Source organism: Chrysemys picta, chromosome 1 (assembly GCF_011386835.1).
Source record: "Chrysemys picta bellii isolate R12L10 chromosome 1, ASM1138683v2, whole genome shotgun sequence".
Taxonomy (NCBI): domain Eukaryota; kingdom Metazoa; phylum Chordata; order Testudines; family Emydidae; genus Chrysemys; species Chrysemys picta.
Genome location: NC_088791.1, coordinates 54,354,753 through 54,379,644, shown reverse-complemented (window position 1 = coordinate 54,379,644; position 24,892 = coordinate 54,354,753). Strand labels below are relative to the sequence as shown.

Here is a 24,892-nt window from a genome sequence, read left to right as displayed (position 1 = left end):
TTGTCCCATTGAAATCACTGCTCAAAATACCAGTGGAAGAATCCATGCCTTTGTGAACAAACATCACACACGATTTACTTTATATAATGTTTTTCATCTTTAAGGAGCTTTACAGACATAGAACTACTTAAATCTGTTTTACCCGAGTGCCACTCCCTTGACTTCATCCGTTAGTCCCAATTTACACCACTGTAAATGAGATTAGTCATATTAACCACCTAAGTAAAAATAGAGGATTTCATACTCTAACTCTGCCAATAGGACATCACAAGCACTACATTTGCAGCAATTTTTTTTTATTAGGAATTATACCACTGCTTTGGACAGGATGCACAGTAATGTCATTAGAAACAATCAGATTGAAGTTACTCTGCCTATTCTCATGGGCAAAGGGAAGATTTCACAATAACCTAAGACCCATATGCAGTACTTGGCACTATATTATGAAAAACTGCTAAAACAAAATAAATTATTCACAATTTTAATTCAGAAGGGGGTAAGAGATATAATCTTGAAATTATACCATTAAGACTAAAGTAGAAAAATGCATTCAGTAGAAATATTTCACTCAAAAATAGTAAATTTATTTGAGATATTTATAAAGCCATTAAAACAATACAAATGAGTTTTAACAGGCAGCTAGAGAAAATGGGATGAAACACATTTAAAGTGATAAAGTCTGTTGTTTTCTTATCTTTGTACCAATTCATTAATGGGCTTGAACTTGGTGCAAATGGAGTCCACAGCAAAACTACTATGAAAGTAGGTTTCGAACCAATACCAAGTTTCAAACTAGACTGATTGCAAACAAAATGCAAGTTAAGAATAGTCTACGTTTGAAAAGGGCTGAGAGGGAACTCTTCACAAGGTTCTTTTGGAAAATTCACATATTAATAGTGATATTTCTGTAACACCTGCCCCCTCCTCTTCTCCCCCCACCCCCTGCGAGATCAGGGCCAACTGTGCTAGGCATATAGACATACATTTCAACACCTACACCTAACATTGTTTTATTTAAAGCATCAGCATTGTTTACTTTAACAGGATTTTTTTTCATTTTGATGGAAAAAACTTTTTGAGGAAAAAAAATAGTCTGTCATCAGTTCTGAAGGATGCAGCACAATAATGTGAAAGTAGTTTATTGTGAAACAGAAGGGGATGCTTAAACTCTAAGCCATCATCTGACCCCAATCCTGCAACTCATGTGGACTCTTGTGACCTCATGGAGCCCAACTGATTTCTGTGGAAGCTGAAATATCTAACCTACTTTGTGATTATGTATACATTCACTCAATGTGCTTCAATTATTGTTCAAGGACTAAGACCTTAGCAAATGTATTTCAATGGTAGAATCCTGCACCTTGCTGTGTGTAGGCAGCAGGGTTCACCCATTTGTGATACGCTGCACAATCAAGGCCATAATGCTCTTCTATTGAAAAACACTTACCAAGATCTCATTCCTCCAAAAGGAAAGTATTCTGCACTAGAGTGATGAGGATGTTGTGGGATAAATACAAGGGCATAAAGTATTCACAATGGACAATATATGTAGAGTAGCAACATAGGAAAATGCACACAGACACAAAGCACTTCAAATCAGAATTTGAGCATCTAGAGATGCAGCTTTTGAGGAGAGAATAATTTATGCTCCGGTCCTCACCAATAAATTATGTTCCTTTAAATAAACAATCAAGATAGGAGTTGTATTTTGTAAATATTTCCTAACCTGTATTAGACATAACCCGTTAGGTTATTAAAGGTCAAATTTAAATTATTTGGAGAAGACAGGAAAAAGTTACTCTTGTGTTCTGTGAAACCAAGAATTTACCTTGGACATCATCCATTCTAGTGAAACTCTCAGAACCAATTTTCCTAATGGAAGCTGAGGAAGCAACCTCAGTGCATTCTATGAGGATAATGTTCAGATATTCTTTTCCTTTCCACTCATACTCTTGTGTTACTATTACTATTATCATCCCCCTCCCTCTCCTTGAATTTCTATACTCACTTGTGGTGTCTCATCCTTATTTAGGCTATCATTTATATATTGTATGTTTGTTCAACAACCAGCACAATGGGGCCCTGATTCTGATTGGTGCAGATAGATGCTACCGTAATACAAATAGTTTATAAGCATATTTCTTACAAATCTTCTTAGAGACACCAACACCTTTAAAAGTCTCAGAATAAAATGTTAATCATAGTAAATCACAGACACTTTCTCGCCCTACAAATTAGAGCAAAATTGAACCCTTTTTTCATAATAGGCAGCAAAAAAAATTCTAGCACCTTGAGGTACACATTATACAGAGTCTCTCAACAGAGGGGTTGTCACTCTATATTTGCAGCTGACAAACTACTTTACACAGTTAAAGTGTGTCATTCACTCTTCTCTCACACACAATCTCTTTCTCTCTATTTTTATATACTATATAAAGAGAGAGAGAGAGAATGAATGAATCACAGAACTGGAAGGGACCTTGAGAGATCTTCTAGTCAAGTCCCCTGCACTCAAGGCAGGACTAAGCAGGGCCAGCTCCAGGGTTTTGGCTGCCCCAAGCAGCCAAAACAAAAAAAACCAAAAAAACCAACACAAAAAAGCCGCGATCGCGATCTGCGGCGGCAATTCGGCGGGAGGTCCTTCACTCCCAGGCGGAGTGAGGGACCGTCCACCGAATTGCCACCGAATACCTGGACGTGCCGCCCCGCTCCGGAGCGGCTGCCCCAAGCACCTGCTTGAGAAGCTGGTGCCTGGAGCCGCCCTGGGGCTAAGTATTCACTGCTCTACAGCCAAAATGCTTCTGAAATAAATGTAGTCAAACTTTACTAATTCTGGGTCACTGAGAACGAAAATGATGCTTAAAATTGTTGATTGGCTCTAGTTTTCAAGATATTCTATTGGGTCAGTATATACGACCCTTGACTTGGGAATGGCGGAGGATAAGTGAGTTATAAAGAGAAGGGATCTCAATTTAAACCAGAAATGACTAAAATACATCTTTGACTGGATCTATGAATAAATCTATGACTGGGTTTGGACAGTACTTGCTTTTTAGGCAAAACAATGAATGATGCAATCTGAAGCTGGTATTGCATCATACATGATATGAATTGCATCATGTTATTCCTAGAAGTCATGGATGATGCAATCATAATGAAGCTTACATCACTCTGCTGAACAAATTGCCCTATATCAGCTCTAGAAATCATACAGTGGCATGCTCTCTTATTTGTCAGTGTTTGATTTTGCAAAGGGATACATTTCTGTTTAGCCAAAGTGAGCAGAGATGCCTCGTACTTGTGTGAACAGTGCAGATAACTTCTGCTATGTTTGTGGTGAAGTGACTTTTGCATCACAAAAGCGCAGTAGAACCACTATGGTTAAGAAAGCTTATCACCTTTATTTTGGCTGTAAAATTGGAGATCAGGACAAGAGGTGGGCCCCACACATATGCTGCAACACTTGTGCAACAAATCTTCACCAGTGCTTGAACAGGAAAAGGAAATCTATGCCTTTTGCAGTGCCAGTGATTTGGAGAGAGCCAACAGATCATACCAGCAATTGTTACTTCTGCATGGTGCCTCCAGTTGGGAAAGGTGTGTCAAAGAAGAAAAAGTGGACTGTGCATTATCCAAACATTCCATCAGCTATACACACAGTACCCCATGGAGAAGGACTGCCGGTTCCTGATGCACCAGAATAATTCTCACTTGAGTCAGACAAGGAAGAGGAAGAGGATGAAACTTCTGGTCCTGAACCATCAATGTCACAGGACCCACATTTTCTCCCATCCTCCTCCTCTGAATCACACCTCATAACACAAGGTGAACTGAATGACCTTGTCAGGGATTTGGAACTATCCAAGAGTAAGGCAGAGCTGTTGGGCTCCAGACTACAGAAGTGGAATCTCCTGGCAGGTGATGTTAGGGTTTCCATGTTCCGTGACCGTCAAAAGGATCTTGTCCCATTCTTCTTCATGGAAGGTGATTTTGTAGCCTGCAACAACATCGATGGTGTGATGGCAGCCCTCAACATCGTTCACGATCCAGATGAGTGGAGACTGTTCACTGATTCATCGAAGACGAGTCTTAAAGCTGTTTTACTGCATAATGGCAATGTTTTGCCATCAATTCCAGTTAGTCATGCAGTCCATATGAAGGAAATCTATGACAACATGAAACAACTTTTTAGGTGTATAAACTATGACCAACATCAGTGGCAGCTTTGTGGCGATTTGAAGGTTGTTGCTCTCTTGCTTAGTCTGCAGACTGGATACACAAAGTACTGCTGTTTTCTCTGCGAATGGGATAGTCGTGCAAGAGATTCCCACTCCATCAAGAAAGATTGGCCACTCCGACAGTCATTGGAGCCTGGGAGGAAAAGTGTTCAGCATCCACCACTTGTTGAATCAACGTAGACTTTGTTACCACCCTTACACATCAAGCTGGGTCTGATGAAGAACTTTGTCAAGGCCATTGACAAAACACAAGCAGCTTTCAAGTACCTCCGTGGAAAATTTCCAAGGTTAAGTGAAGCTAAGATAAAGGAAGGTGTCTTTGTTGGTCCTCAGATTCGTGAACTTCTTCGAGATGATGCATTTGACCATGCACTGTGTGGCAAGGAAAAGACGGCATGGAAAGCCTTCCAGTTAGTGGCAATAAATTTTCTCGGAAACAACAAGGCAGACAACTACAGGTTGTTGGTGGAAAACCTCCTCAAGGCATACAAAAGCCTTGGTTGCAACATGTCACAAAAGATACATTTTTTGCACTCTCATCTAGATTTTTTTCCACTGAACTGCGGAGCAGTGAGCGATGAGCACGGCGAGCGATTTCACCAGGACATTGCAACAATGGAGAAACGCTATCAGGGCAAATGGAGCCCATCAATGCTTGCAGACTATTGCTGGACAGTGACAAGAGATGCTCCATTTAATGAATACAAGAGACAAGCCAAGAAGCGCCGAGTAGACACTGAATAGGACTAAACTATGTACATAACAGTTTTTTGCCTTCTGTTTCATAATAAATTTTATTTATATAACCCTTTTGCTGATTTTTAAAGTGTTACATAAACAGGACAGGTGAAATATTATCATGTAAAGCAACCATAAACACATGAAAAGACCTAGGTTTACAATTTATGATTAAAACTCTACTATCTACACAATACACATAGACATAAAATGTAAAAACTTAAATATCTTAGAAACAGTAGCCAATCAGTTGTTTTAATTGTCATATTTGAATTCAGCACATCAAAATACATAATAAATAGCACATTTTATCTCTGAAGCAGACTTCTCAAAAATTGTAGACCAGTGTTATCTAGACTATCCCCGACAGGTTTTTGTCCAACCTGCTCTTAAATATCCCCAATGATGGATATTCCACAACCTCCCAAGGCAATTTATTCCAGTCCTTAACCACTCTGACAGTTGGGAAGTTTTTCCTAATGTCCAACCTAAACCTTCCTCGCTGCAATTTAAGCCCATTGCTTTTTGTCCTATCCTCAGAGGTTAAGAAGACCATTTTTTCTCCCCCCTCCTTGTAACAAGCTTTTATGTACTTGAAAACTGTTATGTCCCCTCTCAGTCTTCTCTCCTCCATACTAAACAAACCCAATTTTTTCCAATCTTCCCTCATAGGTCATGTTTTCTAGACCTTCAATCATTTTTGTTGCTCTTCTCTGGACACAGAACTCCAGTTGAGGCCTAATCAGCACAGAGTAGAGCAGAAGAATTACTTCTCGTGTCTTGCTTACAATACTCCTGCTAATACATCCCAGAATCTTTGCTTTTTTTGCAACAGCGTTACACTGTTGACTCATATTTAGCTTGTGATCCATGATGACCCCCAGATCCCTTTCCACAGTACTCCTACCTAGGCAGTCATTTCCCATTTTGTACGTGTGCAACTGATTGTTCCTTCCTACGTGGAGTACTTGGCATTTGTCCTTATTGAATTTCATCCTATTTATTTCAGACCATTTCTCCAGTTTGTCCAGATGATTTTGAATTTTAATCCTATCCTCCAAAGCACTTGCAACCCCTCCCAGATTGGTATCATCTGCAAACTTTATAAGTGTACTCTCTATGCCATTATCTAAATCACTGATGAAGATACTGAACAGAACCAGACCCAGAACCGATCCCTGCGGGACCCCACTTGTTATGCCCTTCCAGCATGACTGTGAACCACTGATAACTACTGCATCTAGGTTGTATTTCCCTAGTTTGTTTATGAGAAGGTCATGCAAGACAGTATCAAAAGCTTTACTAAAGTCAAGATATACCACATCTATCGCTTCTCCCCTAACAAGGCTTGTTACCCTGTCAAAGAAAGCTATCAGGTTGGTTTGACATGATTTATTCTTGACAAATCCATGCTGACTTATCACCGTATTATCTTCTAGGTGTTTGCAAAGTGGTTGCTTAATTATTTGTTCCATTATCTTTCCGAGTACAGACATTAAGCTGACTGGTCTGTAATTCCCTGGGTTGTCCTTATTTCCCTTTTTATAGATGGGCACTATATTTGCCCTTTTCCAGTCTTCTGGAATCTCTCCCGTCTTCCATGACTTTTCAAAGATAATTGCTAATAGCTCAGATATCTCCTCAGTCAGCTCCTTCAGTATTCTAGGATGCATTTCATCAGGCCCTGGTGATTTGAAGACTTCTAACTTGTCTAAGTAATTTTGACTTGTTCTTTTCCTATTTTAGTCTCTGATCCTACCTCATTTTCACTGGCATTCACTATGTTAGACATCCAATCGCCACCAACCTTCTTGGTGCGACTGAAACAAAGAAGTCATTAAGCACCTCTGCCATTTCCACATTTTCTGTTATTGTCTTTCTCCCCCTCATTGAGTAACGGGCCTACTCTGTCCTTGGTCTTCCTCTTGCTTCTAATGTATTTGTAGAATGTTTTCTTGTTTCCTTTTATGTCCCTACCTAGTTTGATCTCGTTTTGTGCCTTGGCTTTTCTAATTTTGTACCTACATATTTGTGTTATTTGTAATCCTTTGTAATTTAACCAGTTTCCACTTTTTGTAGGACTCTTTATTGAGTTTTAGATCATTGAAGATCTCCTGGTTAAGCCAGGGTGGTCTCTTGCCATACTTCCTATCTTTCCTACATAGTGGGACAGTTTGCTCTTGTGCCCTTAATAATGTCTCTTTGAAAAACTGCCAACTGTCTTCAATTGTTTTTCCCCTTAGACTTGCTTCCGATTGGGTTTTTACCTACCAACTCCCTGAGTTTGCTAAAGCCTGCCTTCTTGAAATCCATTGTCTTTATTGTGTCCCTCCTACCATTCCTTAGAATCATGAACTCTACCATTTCATGATCACTTTCACCCAAGTTGCCTTCCACTTTAAAATTCTCAACCAGTTCCTCTCTATTTGTCAATATCAAATTTAGAACAGCCTTCCCCCTAGTAGCTTTCTCTACCTTCTGAAATAAAAAATTGTCTCCAATACATTCCAAGAACTTGTTGGATAATCTGTGCCCTGCTGTGTTATTTTTTCAACAGATGTTGAGATATATATCAATAAAAAATAGAAGATTTTCCATTTTGGCAGCCACTTTAATTTTCAAACACTGTTGGATCAATTTTGAAAAGAAACAGATCCGCCCCTCAGATGAACACACACAACTCAGAGGGCAAGTATGTCTTCTTTACTTTATTTGTATCTGTGCACATTTTCTTTTAGAGATAGGATAATTGCTGATTTCCTCTGGAAAGAGAACAGAAGAACTTGTCTTAAAAGACTATATTGTAGCATGACAGAAGGGGGTGATTCCCTTACCCGACTTCTATGCCAATTATCAAGCAGCAGCTTACAACTCTTACTTATTGGGAGCTAATACCTGCCTACTGTCACTGGATCAAGAAAGAAAAACAGAAATACAGTAATGTATATAGTTTTGCAGCTAATTATAGTGTAAAAACAACAAAATTCCCCATTCCAAATTCAAACCATCCAAAATGTAAGGGAAACATCCTGTAAAATGTTGAAAACAAATTAAAGCACATGTGGTGTAACAGGCAATTTACTCCAAAATATATGGTCACTGATATAGGGAAATGAAATAAAATGGTTTCCTTTATTGTCATCAACTCTTTTTAAGAAGCCTTTTAGACTTGGATAAGTGAAAATTAGAGTGGAAATTCTGATTATTTCCATTTATCTATATGCAATAATGTAGCTTTGCTCTCCAATAGCTGCTTGTTATTATAATTGTTATGTTTTAAAAGAGGATACAGGAAGTTACATTTCCAGCAATGAGTGCCAAGCATCTCTCTCGTTACTTTGCCTATTTAATAGGAAAAGCATCTTTAACAAACAGCCATTCCCAGATAAGTGGGAGAGATAAAGAAATCCAGACTGATGAAGATGACTTGCTGGTCATAAGAGGCTCTCTCAGTATCTGTGCATTTTCTTATACACTGGTTGAAACATAACATAAATTAACTGGCAGAACTGATATGATCCCTGAGAGAGTGGCTTAAATATACACCAAAAAGTCATATAAATGCTAGAGGCAGTTTGGAAGATCTGGAAATGTTTATGAATACAACACTTTAGTTTAGGTAAATATAAGCAGATGAATACAAGATAACTTCTAGTTAAGAAAGAAGCATAAACTTTATATTCACCACAGCAAAAGAATCTGGCAAAGATATACAGAGGGAGTACACTTAATCAGCAAAGAGCTTCTGATTTGGTTTGTATAGGAGACTTCAGTTCACTCATTTCTTCTGAACTTGAAATAGGGATTTCTTACCATGGTCTACTAATATGTATAAAGTGTGTGTTGGGTTTGGTCACATGTTATTACATTTAATATAGGAATGTCTGAATAATTATCTTCAAATGGCAGATTTTCCTTTGTTTTCAATTTTTGTTATTTTGGGGTCCTTTTGAGGGGGTCATAGATGAACCTACTCCATGAAATGTGAATTAGAGACTATGAACAACTGCCATTGTTTTCCAGAGTAAGGGGGCTGACAGTATGTTAAAATATGAAGAGCTAAGTGCATGTTTGTATCATTTGTCTGCACAGACCCTTATGGGAAAGGTCATACAGAATTTAATAAAGATGAAATCAAAAAGGAAAGAAATATTCTTTAAAACCTACAAAATGAAATAGAGTGTGTGTGTGAATATATATAGCCTTTCTACATGTATTTTAATACATCCTATAAAATTATATTGCAGGTGTATACTTTTCTTTAAAGTCTATGAGGTGATTCCAAAAAAACGATACAAAGATTGTCATTTTCTTTTAAACACGACAAACCTTTTCTATATGGGGCTTGTCATTCCAAATAAATTTAGTGGCTGGAAGACAGAGGTTAAAAGGTCTACTTCTACCTGTATACAGATTCTCCTATAACTGTGTTTAAGAGCTGAAGGACATTCTGTCTTCTGCCAGGAATTACTGCCATGGTGTGTGATCTAGTGATGATCCAGAAGTCCTGGGTAGCTGTATTGAGCAGGGTGATTTTCCCTTAGTTGTCAAAGAAATGTTACTAAAACTTGAGTGCTCTTGGAATGACATCCTGTATTTTATGAAGCCAGAACCTGAATTACTTTGTGACAGTTAAAGTTCCAAAATATAAATTTTGTAAGAATAGAACCATAGGTGCATAAACTGCCACATTTTTCCTCACAGATTTCCCTTTGAATTGTTTTGTAATTTCGAAACACGGTAATATAAAAAAAAAAAAAATAAAAAAAAAAAAAATTGCTAAATACTTCTTCCTTGGAGGCATATTCTACTCATGTGTTATCCGTGTACTGGGTGCTTTACTCTGTGTACAAAACAAGACACGGACACATCAACCAAGGGTATTTATCTGCAATGGTACATACTTTCAATAATTTATATAGGCACTTGCTGCCTCGTTATGGACTGGCCAGCAAAGAGAATATTTATCCAAAATTGCTGGACAGACCATAACCAGGCATATATTATATAAGGTATGTACCATTACAAATAAATACCCTTGGTTGATGGGACAATGTTTGGTTTGTACACAGAGTAAAACACCCAATACCTGAGTAATGGATTATTGGACATGCTTCATAGCAAGAAGCAGTCATTCAACCGTTTGCTGGTTTTCAAATTACTGTACCTCTACATTATTAAACAATTAAAAAGAAAATCTTAGGGGAAAAATAAGAATCTGTATCTATTGTTCTTAACTTATACATGTACACTATTTACATTTTCAGTAATGTACAATAGGTAAAGGATCCAATCCCTCTGTTCTGGATTTTGGGACATGCCTTTAAAAAAAAAAAATGCAGTGAGGCATCGGTTTTTAAATTAGCATCACTACAGACGGGTTTGAAAACCAAACATACAGAATGGGTAAAACAAGACACAGAATTCAAATGTATACAAGTATGAAAACTGTAGGATTCACACTGCATGACAGTTTATGCATAACTGCACTTTGCTTGCAAACATTTAGTTTTAGAATCTGGGTGGTTAGATAGAAGTATATCGACAGTTATGTCTATCTATAGGTTCGCTGGGTATCAAATGATCAGCTAGAGTTATGGGCCTAACTGCAGGAGCATAAATTTCATTTCAGGTGCTCCTTCATTATGACTATTTGATCCATAGATACCACTGCAGAGAAAGCCAGCAAACTATGTATTTCTGCTACATAAAGTGCCTAGAACACTTAAGGAGCTATATTTAAAAAAAAAAAAAAACAAGAACAAGAATTTTGACATGCCAAGTGGTTTTCATGGGTTTCCCAGATGTGCCACACAACATAATTTGTTTGAGCAGCAGCCAGAAGTCTATGTGAACTCCCTGTGTAGTCTCCTTTCCTCTCATGTCAATGTAAACTTATTTGGCACACAAGCTTCAGCAAGTGTGATTTGAGTAAATCAGCATATAACATCAATATAGCACTACTTGCAGGTTTTAGCTGATCATAAAGCTATTGTTACTTGGCAACATTGCCAGGGACCTGATGTATATGAAACATTTGAAACTGCTGTAATTTTTAATTATTTAGAATAAATTAAATTAAACTTCTTGTGGGGCCATGTGCACTTAAAGTGTGCTTGACATAAGTGGAGCTAATCATTCTGGAATGGTGGGTGGAAGGGAAAGGAGTATCCATATCCTTTGAGATCTTCAAATACGATCCCAAAGCAATGGGAAAAAACAAGATTTTATGGTTCAGCCATATTTAAAGACAGAGTCAGCTGATTTGTAAAACCCACAAAACATTTGACAATAAGAGCGACTGAACAGAAATGAAAACAGGTGTGCTTTATGACCATCCTTGGGTTGTTTTAGCAACAAACCTTTCTTGAAGCTTATAAATTTCTGTAGCATTTCATGCCATTCTGAGAAGCAAAGTCAAAGCTTTCTGATCTCCACAACAAATATACTTGATCAAGTCAGAATGTCAGATTTATCTTTTACTGTGTCTCATGTACATAACTAAGTGCAAATTAATTTTTCCTCTCAATAGTTTCGCTTCCCTGCCAGCCCTATCATGTAGTGTAATCACGTCTTCATAAAAAATAAACTGACAATGTGTTGGTGAGTGGAAATGCATTCAAGCTTTTTATTTCAAAATTTTCCACTAGTCTGAAGTGTTCTGAAATGGTAAAACTATCACTATTACAACCTAATGAAAAAAAATTCTACCCATTTTTTTAAGAGAGATTTTTAAACCACTCCACCATTTAATATACTGAAGTTGATTAACAACATTTAACCTGCTCTTACTCATATGTTTGTAAAAGCAATATAATTATTTTTGTGTTTTAAATATTGGTTTAATGTTTATTTTTCCTTTAAAAGGCGAGAGCGTGCAGCTCAATTCAACCCCACAATAACAAGTCAGTAATTCATGTGTTTAATGAAAAAAGGTGCCTATATGAAAAGAACTTGCCATTTCAAATGTCCAAAGGGTTATTATATTTATATTCCTGTTCTGTTGCTTAATAATGTCAAACACTTTCATGTAACATTTAGCTCAAAATTCTGTTTTAGGGTTATTAATGGCCAAACTCCTTACTTTAGGAACAGATAATTTATATAGCCTCTCTTATGATTCAAACAACAATACTGCATACCAATCTTCATGCTATCCTATCCTCTGATATGTTGCATTTTGCTCTTCAAAAATCAACTACTGCATGTGCATGCCCAAATGCAGTGGCTGATTTTCAAAGATAGGTGGCAATGCAACCCTCATAATAGAGGTATTAAATGACATTTTCTCAAGTATCTTAAGACTAGATGATTACCAAAGAACTAATGACTTGAAAAAGAAAACATATAGTATATGAAAATATGGCTTATTTGCTAACAGATGATTAGTCAGGAATCCCATGCTGTCACTCTATATTAATACTATGCCATGAATTCTAAACAAGGAAGGTCTGTTTCTCCTTTCCTAAAAAGGCTTTCCTTCTCTCAGTATTGGTGTATTAATGACAGATAACACTCTCTTTAAGACATAATCACCTTCCTAAGAAAAGGTGCAGATTCACACATGTCAAGACCACAGATTAGAGTGATACTTGTATTGATGTTCATACAAATGAATGTAATCAATATAATGTATCAATACAGGTAACCCTAGTGCATTGGTAAGTCCAGATCAGTTCGATTAAGTGATCTGTTTTAACTATAAGTGTCATTGTTTGTATTTTGAAATATTTTTGTCCTATGCTATTCATACTTTTCATTTTACAATTACTGGCTATTCTGCTCAAGAGGAAATTAACTCTGTCTAAATCTGAATGCTAACAAAGAGGTAACAGGGGAATCCATTGTATCACTGAGCTATTTGAATTTAAGTACTGTGCAGATAACCAGACAGTTAATAAAAGTTGGATACATTTCTGGCACGTAGGACTGTATAATGAAAGATTCATTTTTCAGCTATTGCACCAATAACCTTTGCAAAAAACTTACCTCTCCAATTGGGCAGGTCTACATTAAGAAATAAAAGATGTAATGAACTAGCATGATGAACCAGGGTCTACAAAGATCATATTCAGTACTAAAACTCCATAACTGTGAATGTAGTCTGTTTCTGCTAGACTGATTATTTATTTTTTTTAAACAGTACTGCATTTGTCCTGCAAGACCTAAGGCAAAACTGAAATGGAAGATGTTTAAGTAGCCAAATATCACTGAGCTAATAATTGGAATGAAAGTCAGCACTGGCAATGTTCCACTAGTTCTCCTGTCGTGATGACATTTGTTGCCATGACTAGCAGATGTCACACTGTTCAAATGCAGTGTATTCTACAGAGAGTCATGTAGGAGAAAGGAGAAAGATGAGATACAGAAGTACAAATCTTCTTTCTAGAATTTCACATGTAATTTCAGTATTAGCTAACCTATTTGTGACTTAAAAATATATATTTTAATACTAAAGCACAGAACTTCTACTATTAGAGTCTGGCTGTGGACCTTGTTTGCCTGAAGACATATTCTGATCGACTGATTGTGCCTTTCTGATGATGTCACAGATGTGTACCAAGTCCCGATGGCAGATATTGAAGACCTTTTCAGTGAATCATACACAAAAGTCTCTATGCCTATTAGGTAAATTGGGGGATGGGAAAAATGTGGAGGCAGAAAAGCCAAAAGATAACAAGGCAAGGGGGTAAAGAGAAGCACCGGAGGGAGGGTTCAGAGCAATGGGATGAAGAGAAAAGTCACAACTTTAAAAAATGTTCAACTCTTAAAGTTGGAAACTGCCATTTCAGCAGCAGTCTATGGTTCTTTAAGCCATTTTTAACTCCTTTTCTAGTGAAAAACTAACTGTGGACTGTTCAGTATTCCAAAGTTTGTTTTTTAAAAAATATTGTATTTTAAAAGGATGATAAAATGGAGTTGGGCTTCTGGTGACAGTAAGATGGAGAAAAGGAAGTCAGCTACCCTTTATTAAAAAACAGAGAAAGATTGTTATAACAGTTTTCAGATAAATTTATTCAAGATAGTAGAGAAAAAGTATATATTTGTATAGATAGAGGTTATCCACCTTTTCTCTTGTTAGGAACTACTTTTCACAGTGGAAGTATAAACTATTTTTTTCTTAAAATGAAACTGTAAAGAGTCCTATTCTAACAGTAATAAGCTATGTCAAGGAATCCGGTGGCACCTTAAAGACTAACAGATTTATTTGGGCATAAGCTTTCATGGGTAAAAAACCCATGAAAGCTTATGCCCAAATAAATTTGTTAGTCTTTAAGGTGCCACCGGACTCCTTGTTGTTTTTGTGGATACAGACTAACACGGCTACCCTGTGATACTTGAAGCTATGCCAGCGGATAGCTCGCTGATTGCCTACTAAGGTATTGGTGCATGTCTTGTAATATGCACTAACAGCCTACTAATCCACATGGTGGGTAAAGGCAAATATGAAGTTATGACTTTCAAAAACAGTGCAACTTATGGGGGAACATATGCATATACTCCGCATGATCTCATTTTGGGACAGACACTTGGCAAGAGCAAATAGCTGCTTCCATCAAGGTAAGTGGACATTAAGTTACAAGAAAAGTGTAGTAGATAGAATTCTGGATGCCTACTAGAAACTCTCCTTCTAAAGAAATGTTTGGAATGTAGGCTGTTTCTATTTTATTCTCTCTTATCGCAGCTCTTATATTTCTCATCATCACTGCAAATCCCAAAGTGTTGTGGCCTCCTTGCAGATCAATTTCTGACTTAAGTCCTTAGGATGGTCTGGCTGTATTCAGTTTATGTCCATCACTGGCAATCTTATCACGACACCAAAGTTTTTGGTGCCTGCCTGTTCAGCAGCTATGTAGTGGCATTCCTTGGTACACATTCTTATATTTCTCCCACCATGCAATTATACTTGAAGATGAAAAGCTCCAAGAATGCCATGTCTCAATGCTATTATCGGATATTCAGTTTTGTATTACTTATACTCAGAGAGAAAACTGTGCTTTGAAAAATATTACAATGTTATTTGTAAAATCATGGCAGCATTAAGAAGAGGTAAGTGCATCCAGTCCCAGACCCCCAATCTACTGCACTAATGAAGAGAGAGCATCAACCAGCTCTCAAACTCAGTCCATATATTATGAAAACTACAAAATGAAACCCCATTAAGCTTAATAAGCTTAACAACATGTACTTTATATTAAACCTTCTTACCGAGGGTTGGCTTTTACTAGAGTTCCTAGCTCAGGACAGCTCAAAGTCACATTCTAGATCCTCTCTTCTCAGAGAGCCATGTCTACATCCCTTTAATAAGTAGAGTAATGAGTCACCTGCTTCAGTCAGCCAGTAGAATCAGGACATGCTAACAGGGAAGGATATATCAGGCAAACACTACAAACCTTTTACATTTATTAATATCGATCAGTGTATGTTTTGTTTTAAATATTTACATGCAGTTTGACAAGAATAAATTGATACATTTTTGTTTGAAAAATACAAGTTACATAATAGTAAACTGCAGTTCCAAGAATAAAAATGAATTTAATCCTTGCTTTAAAAAACAGAATTGAAGAGATTATATTCTGGTATGTACATTAAATCTGTTTGATATTCTGTAAATGAAGCCTGACATCTGAACACACAATGACCAACCCACTGCCTTCTTAATACACAATACTCCCATAAAGTAGACAGTATAACATAAAGACTAACATGAGTGCAGGCAATAACTAGTAGTGTTAAATAAAAATCCTGATGAGAAGCATAATGAGGATTCAATTTGCCATAAGAAATATTTCACTCAGCAAATTAAAAATTAAAATGTTCACATCAGCATAGCCTACATCCTCTAATTCAGGTGCTGCTGTTCAAAATAGATATTGATGATTTGCTCTTATATAATGCCTTCCATTTCTCTATACAAACAAACTAAATCAAATTATTGTTGATGTATATTGTCCCCATTGTATAAGTGAAGACAACTAAACCACAGAGAAATAATACTCTAATGCAGTGAGATCATTACACACATGACTAACCTTAAGCATTGAGTAGTGGCATTGACTTCAAGTCACACACACTTTAAGTGAATGTAACTACTTTTTGCTTAAAGTTAGACGTGTGTTTAACTTGCTGAATTGGGGTCTAAATGTATTGTCAAAGCTCAGACATGAAGTCTGTGATACAGCTGGGTCTCCTGACTCCCAGTGCTGTGCCTTAACCATCAGATCATTATACTCCATTAGGAAGGAGCAGCAGACAATCTGGCTGGATAAGTGTCAAACTTAAAAGAAAAAACACCATTTAAAAACAATACAACCTTGCATATATATCAAGCTCTGTACTTCTCATTTTTAAAACTGAAATCCTATAGCCCTGCTGAGTCCATTTGAAGATTATGCAGATACTGAAATACTTATACATACTTTCTGATGTTAATAGCCATAGGTAACTCACTTTATCACACAGCCCAAGATTACTATTTTCTTCTTTTTTCCAAATCACATACTAGAATAAATATTTTTCTCTCAGAGAAGTAAATAAATCTGTAAACGGAGTTGTATGTTACAGCAACGGTTATTGAAACTATACCACGTCATATAAGAAGTGCCTGCTTGCCATGACAAGATAGCATAGTGGAGTGGTAGTTCTACCATGGTTGAGATTTTAGCTTAACAGGAGGGTTTGTTAAAAGAATGTCATTGAAATGGCCACACACACAAAAAAAATAGAATATAAACTATGAACAGTGTTTTACTTTTTCATGTTGGTTTGATGAAAAACTGATTCCTAAAAAAACCATAAGTATTCAAAAATCACCCTGAAGGTCATTTTTCACTGTTCATAGTCTTTAATGTCAGAAGGGACCATTATGATCTTCTAGTCTGACCTCCTGCACAATGCAGGCCACAGAATCTCACCCATCCACTCCTGTAACAAATCCCTGACCTATGTCTGAGCTACTGAAGTCCTCAACTTGTGGTTTAAAGACTTCAAGGTGCAGAGAATCCTCCAGCAAGTGACCCACGCTGCAGAGGAAAGCAAAAAAAACCCAGGGCCTCTGCCAATCACTGGATTGTCTCGCCTTTCTTCACACCACTTTTGGAAGAAATCTAAATACTCCAGGTATGTCTACACTAAGCCCAGGTCTACAGGACCTGGTCTGCATGCTCCAGCCTAGGAGTGAGCAGAACTTCCCTGCAGGGCTGGCTCCAGGCACCAGCCGAGCAAGCTGGTGCTCGGAGCGGCAGATTGAACAACGTAGCATTCCACCCAATCCTAGGGTGGCACGGCCGCTTTTTTTTGTTGTTGTTGTTCCGCTCCAGCCGCCCTGTAGGGGGCGGCAGCACAGAGAACGGGAGCGCCCTGCAGCAAGCCCAGCAGGGCAGTCCTCGTCCTTCCCTTCCTGCCGACCGGAGCCCTCCCGGCAGCCCTCTTGGCCACCCACTTCTCTCTCTCTTCCGCCCGCTCCCTCCTCCTCCCCCTCCCCCTCCCCCCCGCTAGCCAGTCCCCCTGCACCCATGCTCCGGCACACAGATCACTGTTTTTTTTTGTTTTTTGCTTTGTGGTTCTGGCCACCCCTTTTTTTTTTTTTTTTTTTTTTTTTGCGCTTGGGGCGGCCAAAAAGCCAGAGCCGGCCCTGCTTCCCTGCAACTGCAGCTCCAGGCTGTTTCAGGCCTGGACCCAGACATCTGAACTAACAGCCAGGAGCCTGGATTTTCTGTGCACTCAATGACTCTGCTGCTGGGCTCAGGCAGTGTGAAAGAGGAAGTTACCTGATTCAAATGCAAATAGGACAAGTGTTAGCCCTGTGGGGGATGAGAGGAAATAGGTGGGGACAAGAGTCTGGGGATAGGGACAGGGCCGCCCAGGGTGGGGGGGGCAAGTGGGGCAATTTGCCCCAGGCCTGGGGCCTGCAGGGGCCCCCACGAGAATGTCGGAGGCTCCCCCCGCCTCAGTCTCCGCCTTCCCGCAGTGCCTCAGCGTGCCGCGTCCAGGAGCGGCCCTGGACAGCGCTGCAGCTGCGTGGGCTGAGCTCCTCCCGCTCGGAGCCGCGTGGTAAGGGGGCGGGGCTCTGAGCTCCAGGCTGAGCGGTGGGAGCTCAGGTCCCATGGAGCCATGCCACTGCAGCGCTGTCCAGGGCTGCTCCTGGACGCGGCGCGCTGAGGCTCCGGGAGAGGGGGGAGGCGGGAGTAAGCAGCACGGTAAGCCCCTCTGAGCAGGACACCCCCCTAACTCCACCCCCCCCAGAGCCCTGACCCCCAGCTCAGAGCCCAGCCCGTCTGAAGTGGACACCCCCCTGACCTCACCCCACCCACAGCCCTAACCCCCAGCTCTGAGCCCAGCCCCTGTGAGCCGAGCATCCCCCGACCCAGAGCCCAGCTCCCCACCCAGCCCTGGGCAACAGTAGCGCCACCCCCAGGCAGCGACAGCCCATTGGCACCAACCATCACCATCACCCAGCGACTGCACATTATGTAATTGCAAATATATACATACCATTAAAGCATTTAATATTTTTAAATAATGTATTTTGTGTATTTTCAAATTATTTTGAATATATTTCACCGGTTATTTTTTACATTTCCAAATACATGTTACTGTAGTATTGCAACTTTTTTTTTATGGAAGGGGCTCCCGAAATTGCGTTACCCCAAGCCCCCTGAATCCTCTGGGCAGCCCTGGATACGAAGGCAGAAGCTGGGACTGATGACTGCTGAGGGTTGTGGGGGACAGGCAGACAAGGATTTAGGGGTAGGGAGGGAGTGTGGGATTGGCTAGATACCTAAGGAGCCAGACACAGAAACTGGGACAGATTGGGCAAGGAGACTGGGACTAGGATCTGTGGAGAAGAACTGAGGAGCAGGGGAGAGAGATCAGCTGAAGAACCAGGGGGATGACTTGTCAAATGGACTAGGACTGATAACCAGTGAGGAGAAGCAGACAAGTCTGATGAGGAGTTGGGGTGTGGAGGGAGAACTAGGAATGATTGGGCAAAATGACTTGTACATGGAGTGTGTGTGAAATGGGGAGATGCAATGAAGATTCGGGGTGGGAAGAGACAGGAGTGAGATAGGAACAGGAGGGATGGGATTGAGCAGAAGGGGTCATGCTTGAAGAGAATGGCAGAAAACTATGTGCCCACTAGAGAACACTCCCCTCTAGAGCCTGGAATGGAGCCCAAGATTCCTGAGTCTCACCATTCTTCTGCTGTCAGCAAATATCTGTGAAACCCACTGGCAAAGTGTGTCCCCCATCTTCCTCTGGTACTGGTCCACACAGGATGACAACTTACTGCTGCTAAGAGTTACTCCATTAGCTCAAGTGGCAGAGGTCTGAGCAGTGGACTTAAGGTTTCTACCCTACGGATGACCCATATAGGTGTCAATATGATGCCACATACCGGATATCCATTTTTCCAGTTTTATTTTTTAAAAACCTAGGAAATCATACACAAAAAATACGTTGAAATAATTTTATTAACATTGCAAAGTCAAGTACACAAAAATTAGGAAATACCAGAATGAAGGCTGCCTGGGCAACTTTCCCTTGTGCATATGCATTATGATATAGTCTTCAATTACATGATCACATATGATTTTTTCCACAGGCCTCTGCCTCATTCAGTGAACAGCACAGACCGGCTCTGAGGATGGAGCACTGCTGTGCAGTGAAAGAGACGTTGTCTGTACCACCCCCTGCTTCATTTGTTGCAGAAGTTAGAAGGTGTAGAGTGAATATGTCAAAGAATAGTTTTAAGAGAAAGGATGGCCTCAAAGCTAAGGCAATTGACTGCTGCTCTTTGGAACTGGATTCTGTTCCTGCCTCTAACAGAGCTCCTGTGTGATGCTAGGTAAGTCACACAAACCAAACTTTTCACAGGTGGTCAGTAATTGAGTGTTCCTCATATTTCACGGGTGAGCAACATGAGACCCTGGAGTCAGATTTGCAGATTGCTGAGCACTCAGTGAAGCAGCTGAACTTCGAACAAATGAAGAGTTATATAATGCTAAGCATTCTGAAAAATCAGATCCTAGGTCTCTCAGATTAGGCACCCAAAATTAATGGATACTTTTGACCTTAATCTTTCTATGCTCAGCCATTTCATAGGGGTGTTGTACAAATACATTTGTTAATATTTGTGAAGCACTGAGATACTATAGTGATGAATTCTGTCTTCAGGACAGAGAGTTTGAATAGTATGTAGTAATAAGCAATGAAGAGAAAATAAAATGTTAAATAGCAGCACCTTAAGTGTATGTCTATACTGCTATTAGACACCCACAGCTGGCCCATGCCAGCTGACTCGGGCTTGCAGGGCTCAGGCTAAGGGGCTGTTAAACTCTGGTGTAGACATTTGGTTTCAAGCTGTAGCTCAAGCTCTGGGACCGTCCCACCTCATAGAATCCTAGAGCCCAGGCTCCAGCCCAACTCCAAATATCTACATAGCAATTAAACAGGCCTGTAAACGCAGGCCTGTAAACGCAAGCCCAAGTCAGCTGACATCATAATGCATACACACAAGGAGGCAAATTAAACTTGTATAGGCAACAGCATTGTAGGCAATACGAAGGTGTAAAGGAAACCAGGGGTCTTCCCCCTTAACTTCTTCCTATTTCCAAGCTTTTAAGTTTGGGGTAGATGAGGTATGTCCTGAACTGTCATTAAACATAGTTTTTGTTTGTTAATCTCTCAAAGTAACTGTTGCTAGTGGAAACGAACTTCCAAAAAAGAGAAAGAGCACTATTGACCAGGTCCTGGAAACAAGGGAAAATTTTAATTGAAGTCAGTGGGAGTTTTGCCAGATTAAGGATAGATACCTACAATCATACTGAAACATCAACTTACAGAGATTTTTATGTTGCAAAACATATATTATAAAAAAAAAACTAGTGATGCGAGGGGACTACTTCGAGATTTTTAAAACTTCTCAAGTCCAACCTTGTTACGAAAGACCTCCTCCTGCTGTTTAATAATAATTATACTGAGGCAGAAATTATCTATGTTTTTAAAAAGTTATTTGCTGATACTCATCTTAAATAATGGATGTTAGTTAACATCTTCTTTGTTTCAGCTAGCACTGCAAAGAAATATATAGCCTTCTTTAGGAAAAAAATGTCTGCGTTGTACATAATTACATAATGGCTGATAATCACAAACTGGAATTCAATTTAAAACTATTTTTTTAGCTCAGTGATATTCAGAGTGTGGCTTGTGAGCTGCAATTGGCTCTTTAATGTGTCTCCTGCGGCTTTTTGCTGCACATGATATTAAAACACTGTGTGATTTAATTATTAACCAACCTAAGTTATTAACCAATCAGGATGATTTTACTATGTTATTAACCAGTTATGAACTTTCACTAAGTTATTAATTTATTTGCTGTGAGAATTATATAATAAAACTAAATATTTCCCCTGTCATACTGCTTACATATGACTAGTACTATAGTAAATGAAATAGTGAATTCACATTACTGTGGCTCTTTTGGGTAATGTTGATCGCTAATTTGGCTCCTGAACCACTAACATCAGCTTATCACTGCCTTAGCTTAAGGGTCATGGTTCATTTTAATTACTAAATGGACTGTATTTATTAGTTACATAGATAATCTCTAATACATGTCAACGGCACAAGTTCTTGCTTTCAGACATAATTAAATAGCACTCCACCCAGGAAGCTAAATTCCATAAAAAGACAGTCATTTTCCTTCTGCAACTTAGTGATCAGAAGCACTTAAGTGCGCATCCTCTTGAAGTGACTTTTAGCTGAGCTCAGCAGTGACAAAGTCTGCAAAAGATCTATTTTCATCAGCAGGTGTTACTACAGTCAATGTGAATTACTACTGTTTATACATAAAGTGCCAAAGAAAAGGAAAGTAACTAACATTTTAAAATAAAAACAGTGAAGTAATGTGATTGTAACTGTAATAAGAGGTAATAAAAAGGTCTTGCAACCCGATTACCATAAATACATGCAAACAGTTTTATCTCAAATAAATAAGACGGTGCTACCTTCCTTTGTGTATGCAGACTGGCTCCAAAAGATGCCTGCACAGCAGCAACAGTAGTATGAAAATGGGAGTGAGTTATAAATGTAGATACATTTTTTACAGGCTTCCAAACATTCATTCACATGCCAAAAAAATTCCTAGAAATCAATGACAGAAATATATCTTCTGTACTGGGTCTTTTTGTCCAATCCATGCCAATGCATATTGAGAATGAAGAATGTATAATGCTTTTTACATTTTTTTAAATTATTTTTGGCAGGGATTGTGACAGAAAAAAACTGCATTTTACAAAGGATTCAATAGGATGCACATCCTACTTCCTGCGGTAGGAGTCTGGTGTTCTGAGACCACCCTGTACTCATTATTATTAGTACAGAGAAGGCATTTTGTAACATGGGCATGGTAATTTAAGAGTTCACTTGGCTGGCCTTTCCACATGTTGTGAAAACTGATCTGATTTCCATATTCTGGCCAATGCCCTTAGTACACATGTGTCAACTCCTATCTGCCTTGCTTGGGCCATCCATAGCCAATGCCTGCCTGGACTAAATGGAGATATCCCATCTCCTAGAACTGGAAGGGACCTTGAAAGGTCATCAAGTCCAGCCCCCTACCTTCACTAGCAGGACCAAGTACTGATTTTGCCCCAGATCCCTAAGTGGCCCCCTCAAGGATTGAACTCACAACCCTGGGTTTAGCAGGCCAATGCTCAAACCACTGAGCCATCCCTCCTAGTGACTAGGAACAATCTCCCTCCTCCTTGGCTGTTTCTGCTGCAATTCCAGACACTCATGAACAGAAAATGCCACTGACTTGTCACTTCTCTGAACCCATATGGGAAATTATGATTCGGTTTCAGCGTTCAGGCCACAGAATAATGTACTCTATGCTTCCTGTCTAAGGAGAAGAAATGGCTGGACTGCAGGGTTAGGGAGAAGGAGAGCATCTTCTACCTGAAGATACATAGGGAAGGAAGGGACGGGGTGACTGGTTTCAAATATGCACATATTTCTCGGATATCCTGGATATACAGGTGGCTCCTAGTCCTCCAGCACAGGTTGCACATTATCATCATGCCAGTCACAGATTAGTGCTACTGCTGCAGCTGCCACAGTAGCGCGGCTGCTGAATCCAAGGGGAAAGTTGACTTGTCACCATCCCCATCCTCCCTCTGTTGAATGCGTTGCACCAAGCAAAGCTCTGCCTCTTCCCAAGACATTTCCCCATCTAGCTACCTTGAACCCTCCCTTTGCCGAGTCACACTTCACCCATTCCGTCCCTGCCGCCCCAGCGTGTTTGCTCCCCTAACAAAAGCTAATGCAACAGGATCTTTTTATTGCTATTATTTTACAGCATTTACAATTTTTTTTTTTTTTACTGTGAAGCAAATATTCCCCCGCGCGCAGAAGACAATAAATAAATAGCAGGCCATGTCCTACCTGTGCAATGCTGCTGCTGCTGCACAGCGGGACTGTCACCTAGAGGAGCCCCCACTTCCGCTGCAAACATCTGGGAGCACCCTGCCCTGCTCTGCGCGCCCAGCCAACCTGCGGGACAGCGGCCCGCCCTTTCCCAGCCCGCACTGGGGGCTCGCGACTAGCGGGGCCGATTGGGGTAGGGGGAGCGGCGGGCACTGATTGGATAAGGGTGATGTCACTCCCAGGCTGCGCGGCGGGGGGGCTGGAAAGCCGCCCCGCTGCAGCGGGTCCGCAGTCCGAGGGGGCAGTGGGCGGGAGGCTGCGGGGCGCTGAGCGCTGGCCCGGTGCAGCCCGTTAAACCAAGGGAGGGAGAGTGATGGGAGACCGATGCTGGGGGTCGGCCGGCCGGTGCGCTCAGCATCCCCCACCCAGTCCTGCGGGCGGGGGGGTGTCAGGCAGCGTGTGCGCGGCCCTCGCACATGCCCAAAGCGGCTGCCCTTGCCCAGCCCTTTGCCCTGAGATTCACTGTCCTCCCCCCGCAGCTTGCAGTGTGGGGTACGGGGAGTGAGGAGAGGAGCTGCTGGGGAGAGAGGAGCAGGCTGGCAGGGCAGGGGTGATGCTCAGAGGGTCAAAGGGGCACACCCAGGATTACCACCTTCAAGATTCAATAAGGACTCCGCCACTGCCAATCATGAGATTGGGTCAAAATCATGGGGGTTTTAATACTGCATTTTGCCTTCTTTGCTTTCTGGGTTTTGAGCCTTTGGGTTGTATGGAGACCATGTTTTCAAGCTTTTATCCACAGAGATAAAGGTCACATGTTTACTTAAAATAAAAGCTCAGAGTCTTGCATATTCAGATGACTCCAGAAGCTGGGGCTTGAGGAAAAACAGCAAATATGGTGGGAGACCAGTCAGAGATCGAATGGGCATATGCAGGAGAACGTAGTGAGGTGGTTTGCTGGACAGTGAGTGCAGGAGAACAAACAGGACCAGTGCTGGGATGCAGCTGTGACCAACTACCCTACAGGGAGTGGGGAAGGACACAGCAGGAATTGAACTGCAACCTTTAGAGCTCAAAGAGTAACTGCTACATCTTGAGCTAAAGAGCCAAACACATAGGGTGGGACTGTAACATCTCATGTCCTCTATAGATTTACACAGAGTGGGGACCTGCACTACACATTCACCACAAGGTTACACATACATGAAAATAGATCAGGCTAGGGCAAACTCATGGGAGGAGCTGAGTAGATGAGTCATAGCAGGGATAGATTAAGGCAATCTGTGGCCCTAGGACCCCCAACATGGGGTGCCTGTAGCTCCATTTCCCCAACCCTGTCCCCTCCCCAAGAGGCAGAAATACCCTTATTTTCACTAGAAGTGGCACCACAGAATCCCCTCTGCCTCCTGGACAAACAAGGGTGGCAACAGGGGCTTCACAGTGCTTATTCCAGCAACAGGGGTATTTACTTGGGGGGTCTGGGCCTG

The 24,892-nt window shown here is 40.5% G+C and overlaps 1 protein-coding gene across 3 annotated transcripts in view; it reads right to left on the bottom strand.

Annotated features, from left to right (window-relative positions):
- The window catches only part of CNTN1 (contactin 1), a 447,411-nt gene extending 423,661 nt beyond the window's left edge, over nucleotides 1-23,750 (bottom strand). The window contains exon 1 of one of the 3 annotated variants that reach the window (XM_008162506.4): nucleotides 23,424-23,750. The gene's annotated coding sequence lies outside the window, so the exon portion shown is untranslated. The remainder of the gene's footprint in view (nucleotides 1-23,423) is intronic. The other 2 variants (XM_024100601.3, XM_065557068.1) reach the window with 2 other exon arrangements.
- Between the last annotated feature and the right edge of the window lie 1,142 nt (nucleotides 23,751-24,892).